This window comes from Coturnix japonica, chromosome 1 (genome assembly GCF_054131305.1).
Source record: "Coturnix japonica strain WE chromosome 1, WE-NBRP24, whole genome shotgun sequence".
Taxonomy (NCBI): Eukaryota; Metazoa; Chordata; class Aves; order Galliformes; family Phasianidae; genus Coturnix; species Coturnix japonica.
This window is the reverse complement of record NC_140663.1, coordinates 35183808-35199651: the sequence shown is the minus strand read 5'-3', so window position 1 is coordinate 35199651 and position 15844 is coordinate 35183808. Positions and strand designations below refer to the sequence as shown.

The 15844-nt window shown below is 35.3% G+C and overlaps 1 protein-coding gene across 11 annotated transcripts in view; it reads right to left on the bottom strand.

Annotated features, from left to right (window-relative positions):
• The window catches only part of SYT1 (synaptotagmin 1), a 354401-nt gene that overhangs the window by 246195 nt on the left and 92362 nt on the right, over positions 1-15844 (bottom strand). For 8 of the 11 annotated variants that reach the window (XM_085537503.1, XM_085537506.1, XM_085537549.1 and 5 more), the window contains one exon: positions 9935-10043. The exons of the other annotated variants lie outside the window; for them this stretch is intronic. The gene's annotated coding sequence lies outside the window, so the exon portion shown is untranslated. The remainder of the gene's footprint in view (positions 1-9934; positions 10044-15844) is intronic. 11 annotated transcript variants of the gene reach the window in all.

Sequence of the window (15844 nt, the reverse complement as noted above, 5' to 3'; positions counted from 1 at the left end):
TCTGATCAAGGAATTTACAGATTTAAAATAATACCAGCAGACAGAATTTATGTAGAAGACAGCTGCCCAAGCACTTGTACCTCTTTTAAATCCTTCTCATTTTCGAGAAATGTATTGATTTGCATTGGAAGCAGCTGACTTGCACAAGCCAAACAGACTGAGAAACTGTCTGCTCAGCATTATCTACCCAACTTCCTTGTGCTGCTCAAAGACAAACACAACAAACACTCCTAAGCAGCCATAAGAATAAGCCAGTATTATACACACAGCATTCCCATACAACATTATCCACACAAAAACATAAACTTATAAGGTTGGTAGCCTTCCATACTGCTTACTGATGAAAATAAAATGCACGTTTTAAAACACTGTTGACTGTAGCAAGATCTGAATCTTTCAGCAGCTCATACAGTGAATGCATTAATACAGAAATAACCATTTAGTTGCTAGTGCAAAAAGCAGCAGAATGCACAGCAGCAGAGATATTTTAAAAAATTCAACTTTGTATTTGTACATAACTGTGGTAAACAAGTGTTTATTTGCTGGGTGATTTCTGAGCTCAAAATTATACCAGGCGTACCCTTGTATATGAATGATGTATTGGCAGCACTGTAATGAAATTTCGAAGCCAGCACTCTACATTTATAACTAGTTTGTGCTGAAACAATTTGTCAATCTTATTTAACTGTTGTTATTTCCTGCAAAGCAAGAACACTAACTGATGCAGGTTAGAGTTCTTCTGTCAAATAAAAGCAATAACAGCTGTCTTTCACAAAGTACAGTAAGTATACCTCGCATCTTTGTTGCCAAAACTAATCCCGTGTTGTAAGGATTACCACATGCTGTCATGTTTCTGTTCTGTCTCTGAAAATACAGCTATGTTCTCTGTAGCTTCTCTATAAAAACTGCAATTTTTATTTACAGAACCGAAAGGAATCCCACTTTATTTCAGCTGTCTGTCCTAACATGGAGGCAATGGACCAATACGACAAGATGGAAGTTTTCTCCTCCATCCTTACCTGTTCCCTCCATCATCTTTTTTTAGTTCTATTCCAGAACACTTTAAACCTTACATGCAAAAGCCCATATATATCAGATGTCCTTGACTGTCCTACTAGTTTACTCTTCTCTGAATCACCACCACATCCTTCTGCCCACCCTTTCCTGTATCTGCACACTTCAAAAATCTACTGCACAGTGTGTATGACATGTCTTCTCTTGGACATCATCCAGGGGTAAATAATGGGAAAGTAACAGTTGTTTGCTGCTCAGCTTTTTTATTTTAGATAAAGCTGTACAGCCTTGCGTGCTTTGGTCAGAAGGTTCCCTATTGCCTATGCTATTACAAACCACTTGGAAGCCACAACAAAAGTTGCACCTGGTATGAGAACTGAAATGCTTAACGCCTTTGATACCCAATGTGCATTTCTTCTGTCTAAGACAAAATATATCATCCGTGATCACTTGATATACATCTTCCATATCTGTGACGAGTTTATCAAAGGCATGTTTTTCCCACAGCTGTACCCACCTAACTTTATCAGAGAGGCTATTAAATAATCATATGACGAGCTCAGAAAATCCTAGTTTCTATCTCTGCTTATCCTGAGACACAGACTGTACCACACCATGTACAGACTCTTCTGTGGCACACAGCATAGCTTAAAATTGTTTACTGCATCTATCAAGGCCTACTGACAGCCTATCAGAAAGCCAAATCTGCTTCTACATTTCTCACACAGCAGATTGACAGCATTGTTCCATTCAGATCAGATGCCCTGCCAGTGAAACACACAGGTCTCTCCTCATGGTTTTCAGACAGCAATGAATCTGGCTGCACAAGAGCTAAAAAGTCAAAGCCTCAGAGTAAGACAAATGTGCACATATAGCAATGTAAAGTCAAAACAGATAAATATTCCCAAAAAGATATTGCAGCTTCTGAACAAATATTTTTGTTAGAAAGAATCTAATGTATCATGAAAAGAAAATTTCCTTCCATGACTTGTAATGTGATTTCAGCAACCTTAGAAATTATTTCAAATATTGTCAATTCTATTCAAGCTTAAAATATTACCAATTTGTAGCATGCTTTTCTCCATTTATGTAGTCTTATAATGAAAGCTTTTAAAATGGAAATGGAAATGATTTCCAGTGTACTGAAGAGTAACTTTTTTAATTACGAGATTTAGAAAATTCCCATACTGAGAAGCTCTGATTATAAATACCTTGAAATTTGAATACAAACGTCTGTAAACTCAGTTTCTTCTGGCTGGTTTGAGTTGGACACGGGACAAAAAAAAATTCTGAAAATATTTTTAGGATTCCTATGTAAACCCAGTGCCAGACTTACTATCTTCAATAATTTTTCTCTCTCAAATAACTGACATTTTTTTCTGATTCAAAACTAGTCTTTTACCAACGAACAATGCACTTTCTACTTTTTCAAAACCAAATAGAGTAAAACAGGCATAATACAAATTGTTCAAAATCATGTTTATTATTCCTAACTTGTTTTTTAAATGATAGTCCAGAGAGGTAGATGTATCTTCTGGATACAAGAGCCACCACGAAAGCTCAACCAAGTGAGACACATCATACAGCCTTCACTGTACACAGTGAGTGGGTTTCTGTGCCAGACAGAAATTAATGGACATATTTGAACATAAAAAACACTCTTTTTTTTTTTTTTTCCTGTGATATGTTACTTATCTTACCCCAAAACTTCCAATATGCACCTATATAATACATACAACAGGATGTACTTATTGTCCATTTCATTACTCACAAGTATCCCACAGAAAGTCACATATTTAAACATTTTCTACATAAAAAAAATCCATCAGTTTAAAACATTTAAATTAGAAACTATGAAGTAAGATTTCTGCCTATAGTTGCCTGTATTTATATGAACAGGTCTTTAATAATAGGGTTGTTACACGGACGAGATTGAGTTCTATGATTATAATTCTACACTTCTTCTTTTCAACTAAACACTCTTATCTATAAACACCAGATTATAAAGACTATTTTCTCTCTTTTGCACTGGTTTCCTATTGCCGTCACATCTTCTAGAGTTTGTGGAAAGGACCCAAGCCTTATGTGCCTTGAAAAGTCCAATTACTATAGCTATGAAGAGAGATAACCATGATGATTAACAATTAACAATATATTCCAAAACATGTTTGGAAAAGGGAATAATTCCATGAATGAACAAGAGGATCTGTCTTGTCTTGCTCCTTGTTTGGACGGTGATTTATTTGGTTTTGTGGACGCACTGTTTTTATGATCTCTGTTGCCTGAGATATCTGAAAAGCTAAGTCTCATGCAAAGCCTTGATGGATGTCTGTCTAACTAATGCATGTAGCTATTACTTTCTATTCTTCTTCTTTATTACATTTTCAGAATCAAACGGAGATAAGCATTACCACAAGCCACTACTATCAATATCAAGGAGACATACACACAAAAGATGTTTGAACAAAATGAAATTCTACATGTCAGTAGTAGACAAGCTGCTGTTGGAAAGTGCCAGATAATTAAATTTTACCGAGAACCACCAATTTTGGACCTCTCGTAGTGATGTGATCTGTCAGGCACAGATAAGAATTTGTATTTTAAAAATAGATAAGGTTTCCAGATGATATATATATTTTTTAAGGTGAGAACAAAATAAATCAGTCGTTTGAACAAACAGTTCCAACCAGTCTGTCGTACCACACAGGACATTGGTAGGGCCATTATGTTTCTGACACTGTGAAATATATATTATAAATAATAAAAGCAAGAATCAGTGTTAACCCAACTTTACCACAGAAATCCTGGGACAACAGCAAAGAATGAATTTCATCTCAGGAAAGTATTCTAATCAATGGTCTGGAGAATGCTCAGCAATAAAACAGCAGGTGGGCACCAGAAATGAACATGGCAGAATTGCCTGACCCTGGTCATCCACCTGCCATGTCTTGTGAGCACCTCCAGCATGCTCTGGGGTTTGCCCCCTCTGTGGCACTGAGGTCTCCTTCTTCCATACCTAGTACATCCTGCACATGCAAACTTCAAATTCAATGAAAATTAAAAAGATAAATATAACTTTTGTATACATCATGAGATCTATTCTGTTTGCGCTTACCGTGGTACTTAGAAGAGCTCCCTTGCAACTGGTATTGTTATGTGAACACAAAGTAAGTGTCTGTGAGATGAGAAAAATGTTTCAAGGTTCCAAAGATTAGTTAATAAGAAAAAGTTTGCCCATGATGGTGCCAGTCTTGAAAGACTGTTCTTTAAGGAAGGAGTCATGGTGGAGCAAGGAAAGGTGCGAGGAGAAAGAAACGGCAGAGGAAAATTGTTAGGGACTGAGTACAGCCCCATTCCTCTACCCTCTGTGCTGCTTGGGGACAAGGAAATGGAGGAGCTAGAAGTGAAGGAATAAAGTTAAGTCTGGGAAAAAGTGGTGACTGGGGAGCTGGTGTCATAGTTTTTTCTTTCTCATCATCCAAATCCATTTTAATTGGCAATAAATGAAATTGGTCCCTGTCTTGATTCTGACCTATGAGTTTTTCCATCTTGTTCTCTCCCCCTGTCCTGCTTGAGGAGGGGCAGTAAGTGTGTCTGAGTGGGCATCTGGTGGTCAGCCAAGGTCACCTCACCACACTTAGGGTGTGGTGATCTGAGAACTGATTTAACTAATTTAGGTAGCTCAGTTATATGAAAGTGACTGGAGCTCATTAGCCATTACAATACAGAGCATACTGCCATTAGTGATGTGTCATTTGCTACATGGAAGGAGAATGGTGGTGTCAGCACCCACTCCCTTCTGTCCTTCTCTGTAGGTTAAGTACTGGAATGCTTTCAGGAGCTGCTTAAACAGATTTAGGGCTTTGCTGCTGCCGAGACAGATGATATTCTGCCCTAGTTCCTACATGCACATAACTATTATTTCTTGTGTGTCAGCAACACAACCTGTCTGTCTGAAAACTATCCCATTAGAGCTTAATGCTGGAACAACAAAGAAGGGTAAGATTACAATTTCCAGCAAAAGTGCAGTTTTAGGCTATCATAAAACTACAGCCTTAGACTTCTTCAGAGTCATGATTTCCAATCTACCTCACAAAATAACTACTCTAGATAGGTTTGATCCACAGCTGTTCCCCTACCTCTACACTGGAGATGTTTCAAATGCCCTATGTATACCAGACATTAAGATTATTTTTTCTCTTTTTGAGGCAACTTGTCACAGAATTTTATGTGTATGACTTGACCAACCCTATGTTGGGACCAGAAGACATTCCAAAACACATTAAATTTATCTGCCTCATCTTTGCAACCTCTTTCTGACCTCTGACATCAGCAATTACTTCAAAAATTGGTTTAACCTCCTGCAGTAGTTACATGGAACACAACTGGGTCTATGAAAAGAATTCCTATCCACTTATTTATTTATTATGCCTTACATGTGTTTTTTCATTTTCTCTCCTCTCCCCTCTTTTTTTTCTTTTTTTCTTTTTTCCAAGTTCTTTTCAGTTTTTTTTGCCTGACAAAAAGTGATTCCCCCCCCCCCCTCCACATAAACATATGCAGGAAAATGAAGTCTATTTCCTGACCATCACTGATGCTGAGATTGACTGAGAGAAACAGCAGGGATTCTAAGTACCACCTCTGGCTCAGTGAGCTGGCTGTTTGATTGTTCTCATTTTATTTAACTGCAATGTATAATTGCTGCAGTTTTAGATTGTAGCACAATATATGCAGCACTGTGGGAAGAAAGAAACCTTTTTTGCACCAGCAATTTCATTCTCCTTAAAAGGGAGAGTAAGACCTACACTTAACTATATGGCTTTGTGAAAGTTTTATTTTTGCACAAAAAATCCCTTGGTATGTCTGATTCATTCTCCATGGCCAAAAATCAGAGATCTCATGGAAACCTGTGTTGCCTCTATAAGATGGTGGGTTATTTTCTGCCAAGAACATTATACAATTTAATAAGTTTTAAAAGAATAAATGAAGTAAATTTTGCATTACTGTGCTATTTCTAATTGATTAATGTATCACAGATACAGATCTATGCAAAAATCAATTTTCACTGTTGCTTAAAGGTTTACCTTCAAGGTGGAAATGATTACAGAAGACAAAATACATCCATCTACAGCCTAGGGATTTTCATTTATATGTGGAAAGTTGAATCCCAGAAGAGAAATTAAGTGAAGTATTAGTTCAGAAAAAGTTAACAATATTAAACATAATTAAAAAAAACCTGTAATATGAACCTCCAAAAAGAAATACTAATACCTACTGAAAGTCTTTTGTTTGAGACAGCTCGATAAATGGTGGCATTCATCGCAACAATGCATTAGCTTTTGATTCATTAATACTGTCATGATGGCATGTGAGTGTCTTTCCAGTACATAGGACTGTCATCCAGAAAATCCAGAAACATAATATAATTATGTAAAAAAAAGAAGAAAATGGGATAAGTTGTGGAAGCACCATTTTTCTCTAACAAGTTAAAGAACATTCTCCAGTTTGTGAAGAGTTTAATATTAGTTTGTAAAACACTTTTTTTAGTGAGATATGTTGTGTATAAGTTCTATGATATTCTCCTCCAGTCAAATTTGCGGACTGAAAAGGAATTTCATTTGGAGTCCTTCTTGCTTCACCATGGTTAGCAGAGTATTACTTGCATGAGAATGAAACAGGAATTCCAGGGCTTGCTCTTATTTTCCCGAAAAGAACTCAAGAGTGCTGCTATAAACTGGAATGGGATTTTTTGGTACTAAATGGGGTCAGAGCAATGAAAGCAATTGGTCTGGGGTCTCCTTGTTTCATTTACAAACATTTCTCTCTGCTTTTTGAGGAGCACCATTCTGAATTTCTTGAATGCCTGAAACAACTACATTAGAAGTAACAACTCCTGTAACAGGGGAGAGGATGCTCTAATCCTCATTCCTATCGTCACATAAAAGCAAAAAAATAACTCAAAAAGCAAAACACTAAACATATTTCTAGATGGAAATCGGTATTAAAGAGACAATACAACTAAAACACTCAAAGGAGTATTTTTAATATTTTAATGGATTTTTTAAATACGAAAATTCCTTTTAATACCTAACCACCCGCAATTATTTTGTGTCTTAGTAAAAACATTCTAATATCTCAAAAAGTCTTCGGAAGTATTTCCTAATGACTCTGCTTATTAATGTATCTCCTTTAACCCAATTTGTAACATAGTATGTAGACATCAACAATACTTAAAAGAACTTTCAAAGAAATTCTGTGAACTGGGTGAAAGATTAAGAAGCATTTCCAGTTCATATTTGCAAAGAAGATCCTCAGGTTTTGTTGCATCCTTAAGTATTTGTTGCAGATTTTTTTTAAATTATTTTTTTTATGTGTTCTTAATGTCATTCATATTCAATTTTTCTTTGGAATTGCTTTTCCTCTTCATACTTACCTTACAGACATTATTTTATTTCCCATTCCTAAGAACCTTATTGTAGGTCACAGGTATACTTGTATAATCTCCTTAGTTGCAATCCACCTCAGGGTGTAAGACAGTCAAATGTGCACAAGTCTTTGAAGCTATTGTTCAGACAGAAATTCAGATCTCAAAACATTTGCCTTCATTTAGATTAGTTTGAGTTATCTATGATAGCAGACATAAACATTGGTGGCATACTCCCAGACACATTCACAGACAGTATTTCATATTCTCAGAAGAAACTGCCTGTAACTGAGAGACACAAGATGGCAAACAGAGATGGAAATTAATTTTATCACTGTGATGAATATACTACAACTTCAATAAAATTCATTTGCAAGTTTTGGTGGAACATGAACAGATGCTGGGGAATTAAAAAATAATTTATTTTTTTTTAAATCTCTCTCTCACTCTCTCCCCTCTTTTTCCACAGAGGATTCAACACAGAGCTGTACTTTGTTTTATTACTGAAAATAAAAGGTACGCTTTGGGCAAAATGACAGCCACTGCAAAAGTCACACATCAAGACTTAGTCTCACAACAATCTGCTCTACAATACAAAAGAATAGCAGTATTCTCTCCAAGTGAGTTATTTTCCTTGTGGACAGTTCACTTTGAGGACATATTGCTTTGCATTTTCTTGCAGCCTTTCATTTGTTTTGTGGACTTTTGCTAAAAAGTGGCCTGACATTTCATCGTCTTTATGTGTTGTTGCTTTCCATTTGACCTGTGAGTGATCTGCACTTCCACAAGCTCTCTGTGAAACATCTGCACAGACAAACAGAAAAAGTATAAAAAGTTCTAATACAAATGATGCCTTAAAGCCCTAATAAGTATAAACAATTAACTGGTATGGGAACTGTGACATGCAAAAAGAAGCCCCATAAGTATCTTCAGATTACACAGACACTGTTTTCATCTATTAAAAGGGGTGATTTCTGTGCAATGATTTACTGAAATTGCATCAAGCCTGGCATTTATAAGGAATCTTAATAGAACAAGATTGTTTCTCTTACTCTGCTCCTCCCTGGAGGAAACATGAAAGCAACCAGATGAAAACAGGCTATCAAGAGCTATCAAGAGCAAGCAACTCTACTTTGATTTAACTTACTAAGAAAAGTATTCCCACAGTTTCTTAAAAACAGCTTTTTGGATTCATTTCATATAGTCACCAAGTCAAGCAGAACTGAAACAAAGTTAAATAGGGTGGTAATGTATTTTTACTGCTGACTGTTGAAACATTTTTACATGAAACAGTTGCAAAAACAAATGAATTTCCAAATTATAGAATCATAGAATTACCCAGGCTGGAAAAGACCTCAAAGATCATCAAGTCCAACCACAACCTAACCATAGTACCCTAACTCTAACAACACTCCGCTAAATCATAAACCTGAGCATTACATCCAAATGGTATAATGCATCCAAAATGTATAAGAATGTATAAGAATAGCAGTTAAGTGACCTTGGAACATCTCTAAAACAAAATAAATTCAATTTCCCATCACAACAACAGTTAAATAGATTTAGACTAGTGGGATGAAGAGGATTTTTACTTACCAATACCTATGAGTACTGTGCATTTCTACTAACAGTCTTTCAAAAAGGAATAACAGTCTCTTACCAACATGATTTCCTTACAGGAAATAAAGACTTCATTAGTAAATATATTCATGTCTGGACCCTACTGCTCGCAGTTAACATAATCATGATGTAAATTTCATTTTGTTCTCCTAAAATCAGAAAAGTCAAAATATAGGGTCTAGAATGCAAGACTGATGTTATAATCATAGCTATCACAACTGCTAATTTTAATGTGCTGTCTACATCACTGGTACAGGAGCTTATGAAATGACTACAGCAGTGATATGACTGACTGGTGGAGATGCAGTTGTACAAACATTAGCTCAAATGGAAGTCATTAGCTAAAAATGCATGGGAGACATATTACATCTACAAGCTGAAAGATCTCAGTAATGTAGTATATGCAGCTCCCATTGCTGAAGATATTCACACAAAAAAAAATATATGAGCACAAACTATTGAATGGATAAACCAGACAAATCTTAGTAAGAAATGATCTGTATACTGGTGCACAATGGCAGATGCCACAGCATATTTTTTTACGATGCAAGGCTGCTCAAGATCATCTATGCATAATGAACCATGACAGCTTGGGATTTGACAAAATGCAAGTTGATGGTGAGAACAGGCAAAAAATACAATTACTTTATGAACAGCCAACAAATGCATACAAACTGCTTTTTTGTCATTCATGTCATTTTGAAATAATTACATCTTCCTACAAAATTGTATGTTCACCAACCTAATAGACACTACATCTGAAAAAGCTATGACATTAAGTCATTTACTATTTCCATGTTATTTCTAGGAAAGTGCCATCCATTAAAGCATTAACAGGCTACTGAAGGTAAAAGAATCCATGTTTGTTTAAAATACCTTATATGACTGGCATCAACGCAGTTTTCACAGGGAAATCTTGAAAGGCTCTCTATCAGTCAGTCTGCACTTTCTTCACAGCTCAGAAAAAGTCCTTTTTCTTTTCTCCCTTTAAGAGAACATTAAGACATTCCATGTAAACACTTCCTGTACCTACACAGCTGTATTTTCCATCTTTGCTCACACACAATTGCTGCTTAACAAGTATTTTAATTATACTTGGTTTGTTCAATGCCTTTCAGCTGCTGATTGTCAGAAGTTGATTATCATGGAAGTCAAACAGGTGTTAAAATACACAGAAAAAAAAAGACATGAACAAATTTCCTTCATCATGGACTCATTTGATTTGTTTTTTTTTTCTTTTTTTCCTTTTTCTTTCTTTTTTTTTCTTTTTTTGGTTTTGTTTGTTTTTTTGTTTTCTGCTTTTTTTTTTTTTTTTTTTTTTTTTTTTTTTAATGTGTTCCAATACTATATCAATCTATGGATTTAATCAGTTAGCCAAGTGTGGTCAATTGCAATGAGGGCACCTACAACATATTTTCCTGCTGCTGCGTCCCCACAGGGATCCTTAAATTTACATGCTCTCTGATTTCATTCAATATCAAAAAGATCTGCAATCATACTTCTATGTTTTTGGCTTTTTTTCCCCCCCTTCTTCTATACACAACTAGACAATCCAAAACAGTTTGCACTAAAGGGAAAGGGTGATCAAAGAAAATTCAATCTTTATATTTGAATAATTTCTGGAACTACTCAGCTTATACCATACATCATTTTTTATTTTTTTTTTCTACAGAGATTACAGATTCTGAGAAATGAAGAGAATTCACCTAGTTTTTTCCCCTCAGCTCAGCCTAGAAGCTCCAGCAAAGGCTGAATGCATACGGTGCTGGAAATTGTTTAAACAAGGCTGTTGGAGATCTTTAATATTTTAATAAATCAAATCCTTGAGATGGGCAGGGGACAGAAAAAAGTGATATCAACACATCTGTCACATAAAAGGAAGCTGAGTCACAAAATTAACTAATATGGTGAATGTCACACAAGAAATCTAGCTTAAGGAATCTTCTCAGTCTAAACTATTTTTAATCTTTCAATGACTTCATACACCAAAATAGCTCATATTTCATACATGATAATACAATTATTTTCCTTAGTATGAAATATGAACATTATTTCATTTTGCAGGTCTTGGTAACAGTTAAAACAGTAACAGTACCTAGAAATATGAATATTCCATGCATATTCCAAGTTTTATTGCACACTGTGATCTTTAATGCAAATACTTCATTGAATAATTCAGAACTTTATTGAAAGTATTTTTAAAGGTTTGAAACTCATTTTTCACTATTTGTGCTCTAAGAAATCAATATTATTGACTAAAGCAGTAAAAGCAATGGTATTTTCTATAAATATATAATTAGTTTTCTAAATTTTTTAGGGAGTCCAGCTTATATTTAAAAAGGATATTACACTGAATTTACTGTCAAAAAGTTATGGGGCAACAAGGAAATGAAGAAGGAAGAGAAAGGCAATATTTTCCAAATAGCTCCAGAAGTAAAGGCTTAAGAAATAAAGGTCAGGAACAGGTAGCTTAAAAATGTTTTGGTTTTCACAATGGACTATGATATTGTAACTTGTGCCTGTCTGGATAGAATGTAGTTATTTAACAAAACAACAAAGTGAAATTAAATTTACTGGATCCAAACCACAACATTAATAAAACAACACTGTTGCATTGTCAAACACTCAAAATTTAATTCAGCCTCTTTCTGATACTCTCTAATTCAAATAAGCCATATATTTCAAAGTAGAGCTACGCTTATCTAGCAGTATCTTCTTTGTTCAGGGAATTTAAAGGGTCCCTCCTTCCTGCTCTTTGAGCACTTTATAATTTGTATACCAGAGAACATCCTTATGTTTTGGTTTTCATAGTGGAATTTTTTGAAGATTGAAAAGAAAACAGCAATGTTTAACACCTAATAATGGGTCCCCATTTTTTTGTTTGTTTGAGTTTTATTTCCTGAAACACATATAGCCTACACTGCATGTTCCTATACAGTAGAGCACAGTTATCTCTGAAGTCTGCTCAGTTGCCCTCCTGACTCATTTCTCAAGCAGTCCCAGCTCTCTCCGGCTAGAATTAATGCCTGATGCTAATAGACATATATTGGCAGCAGTAAGCCTGCTACCCAAGTATCCAATTCCTTATTCAGTCTGTTCTCCCTAGAGCTCCCTGCTAACCCTCTTTCTGCTTGGTCTGTCTCAGTTTCCCACTCCATGCCCAATTTGTATGTCCCTTCCCATTCTTTAGGTTGACTACCAATCCAATGCCTTCACTACTTACACCCTGATCACCATCTCAGCACAACACTGACTGCTTTTCTCCATTACTAGGGCTCTTCTGTTGAGCATAGCCAACAGTGACTGATACTGGATGGAGACATCTTCAGTGTTAACAGATCCCTCCTGCCTCTGTGAATCCTGATGCTTTTTAAAAGCTTTTAAATTTGTTGGTGTTCTCAGCAACATTCTATCAAAATCAGTAATCTTACTATGAGACCATAGACTTAACCCCATACATAAGGCAGTGTTCAAGTATGCTTAGTTCTGTGTAGAAATATTAACTGATATATATTAATAGAGATATTAATTAATAAAATAAAATAAAATCCTAGTTAGAAGTAAATATTTCTAAGGAGACAGCAGTTAGCCTTTGGGAGTCAGAAAGACAAAGGTAACCTAATCAATAAAGTAAGTTTCAATATGTTAATAAAGGTAGCAGGGAAATATGATCCATGTTGCAACAAGAATTTTCAGGTTTTCTTGGAGGTTTCAAACTTCTTTTTACAAGTCTCTTGGGTAGCAGAATGAACCTTTCTCACTTATTGGATGAACAGTGCATAATACTTTGTGTAATGAAATTAAGCAGCCTGAAATGCATGTGAACATTACTAATGAGACTAAATGCATCACAAATGCAAGTTTGCCAGAATACTAGTATAACTGAAGAAAACCTGTATGAATCTTCCACAAAGACGCAAACTGCAAACAAAACCAACAGGAAAAGAAACCTTCAAAAAGTTTATTTTTTTGCATTTTGCATCTTACTTTTTTAGTTGCATAAGGAAGATATTTAAGATAGTCACATATTTTAAATGCACCAGTCTTTTGCCATCAAGAATCAAAATCCTCAGTAATATGAATCTTTTGGTGAAAGAAAAAAAAACAAAAAACAAAAAACACTGAAACAGAAAAAGAAAGTTGCAAGTAACAAAAGATGATGGGAAAAGGCTTTTTTTTTTTTTTTTTTTGGTAAATCAAGAAAGGTCAATGATCAATTTATGATGCTGCCAGAAACACAGGAACATGAAGATAAAGTCACTTTGTTCTTTTTACAACAAAAGACCTCCACAAATCAAAAGAATGATCCACAGAAAAGATTAACTGTTCATTTCTATAATTTGAGCTAAAATGAGGGTATGGTAGCTTCTCCTTAAGCGGTACTTCATAGCTGTAAGGTTCAATTTGGCCCTGCATGCAAACCATAATAACACTGGCTGTTTACACCTGCAAACTTCTGAGAGTGCCCACAGCTACATTAGAAAGTACAAGCTGATTCAAAAAGTGAAGGTATTTCTTTGTGCAGTTTTACAACTTCATTAATCTGCCTTCTCCACCATAAATGATTTGGATATAATGTCTCAGATGTGTTTTTTCTGATGGTCAAGATATTTTTGCACTATAAAACTTTATTTTATGTATTTGAAAGAAAACAAAGATACCACCTGTGATCAACAATCTAAGGACATCTTGTCAGCAAAGTAGAAAGGTCACTTTGAAAGTAATGCCTCCTATTTATTTTCTTGGAAACTGCAATACATACAAAAAGCATAATAATACCATTTGATAGAGCAAATTTTCAGCTCTATCAAAACACTATTCTTTTTACATAATTATCCCATTTTCTCCATAGATTGAACTAGAGTCTGCATGTTGCACTCATAAAAATCTGCGCCACCAAAGGTGACTTGTCACTGCTGTTGAAACTCACCACCTACCACCTCATTGTGCTCACACTCACTGTTTGGTCTCCAGAAACATTCAGCAAATAGTGATGAATGTCAAAGGGTGCCATTTTTTCTACATGGAGGAATCCAGTCCTACACACACACTTCTATGTCAGTTGCCACTCTGTCAGATTGCCCCTTTGCTGCCATATGTCACATGGCAACAAAACATAATGGAACAGTGATGAGAAAGTTCAACCTCTACAGCCATACCACCAAGATCTGCCTCTGTTTCATGAGCCAAGAGAATAAAATAGGAGTCATTACTTTCAGAGCAGCCCCTGCATTTTAATCGATATTCAGAAGTATACAATTTATTTTATCTACATCTGTTAGTAAATATAATAGTATGTTCCAGGCAGCAACCTAAGAATTGGACATTCTTTAATACCTTCAGCTAGTTTTCAAATTATATCTCTGGAATGCATGCATTAGTTTCCCCTTTTCAAAGTTCTGAATTTTTAGAATCATGCAAAGATACTGTACAATTTCATGGAGTTTGAATATTTAGCAAAAAATATACAGCAGATTTAGCTCTGGAAAACAGTAAAGATATTTCATTACTATGTTTCTGCTGGCTTCTATGTTTTTATCTCCTGTACTAAAAAAAAAAATCAACCTTTTTTTTTTTTTTTCAGTGAAAAGTATGTTAAGGTTATCTCTGCTCTGCAACAAGCAAAGGTATCCATACAGCAGCACGTAGGTAGATGGTTATGAAAAACCCGATAGCTGACATCTTTGAGTCACCACCCTTCAAGAAAATGTGCCTGTCCCCATATGACACTATTCAAGCTTATACGTGTTTTCTAGCCTCTCTGGTCTTGGTAGGACACTTTAGACTCTCCCTCTGGGGATATTTTTCCACAGGAGAATTTGAATTTTAACTGTTGTGTTTCTATTCAAGTTATACACATTTTAGGAAGGAAATTTTGGTCACTTTTTATTTCTTTCTCAAAACCAGCAAGCTATTAACATATGCAGATACATACTTTAGTTTGCAGTGGCAAAGGCATCAGTCTTGATATTGTCAGTTAACAAATATTACCATACCTTATTGGCCTTTGTGAAAAATTCTATCATTATTACCTTTCTACTTCCACCTTGCTTACGTAAATAGGTTTCTTAGTAACACTCTCACTTTATCTCAGATAATTAACCATGAAGTTCTGTACTACAGCCTAAGCAGATTGTTACAGACATCTTGTTTTGATCTCCTAGAAACTTCTGTCCTTCACATGAAAGCTGAAGCATGCAACAGAAAGTACGAATCAATAGCTCACTGCAGTGTGAGCACTTCAAATTTATATGATTTCCTTGTATTGTGCCAAGTCCTGTCCTCAAACTTTCACTCTGACCTCTCTTACCAACACAATTCCATACAGATCAACTAATTTACTTGCTACTATAGAACAATTTCAAGCTTAAACCATGAGTGTGTCCTTCAATTTATGAAAGGCATCAAACACAAGATCAATCTGATGATATAGATCTCACTGCAGATGGAAAATAAACTTTCTTTTCATTCTAAAGTGAAAACAATCCAATCACATAAAACTAACAAGCTGCCAAAGGGTAAGTTTCTGAGGTTTTGTTTTCCACATCTGTGCATGTGCTCAATTAGCAATTATTAAGTCAACTGATGTGACCAGCTGACAAACTGCAATGCCAAATTAACAGTTTAATGTTCTTTGCTGACATCCAGCTGATGTACAATGTTCCACTCTGAACCTATAAATTTCTGCATGTCTTTTTAGGATGTCAAAACCATCTTCACAAATTTTGGCAATAGAAGCTTACTTTTTATTAAGATTCTGTATTTTATTTCAGGTTGGGTTCTCTT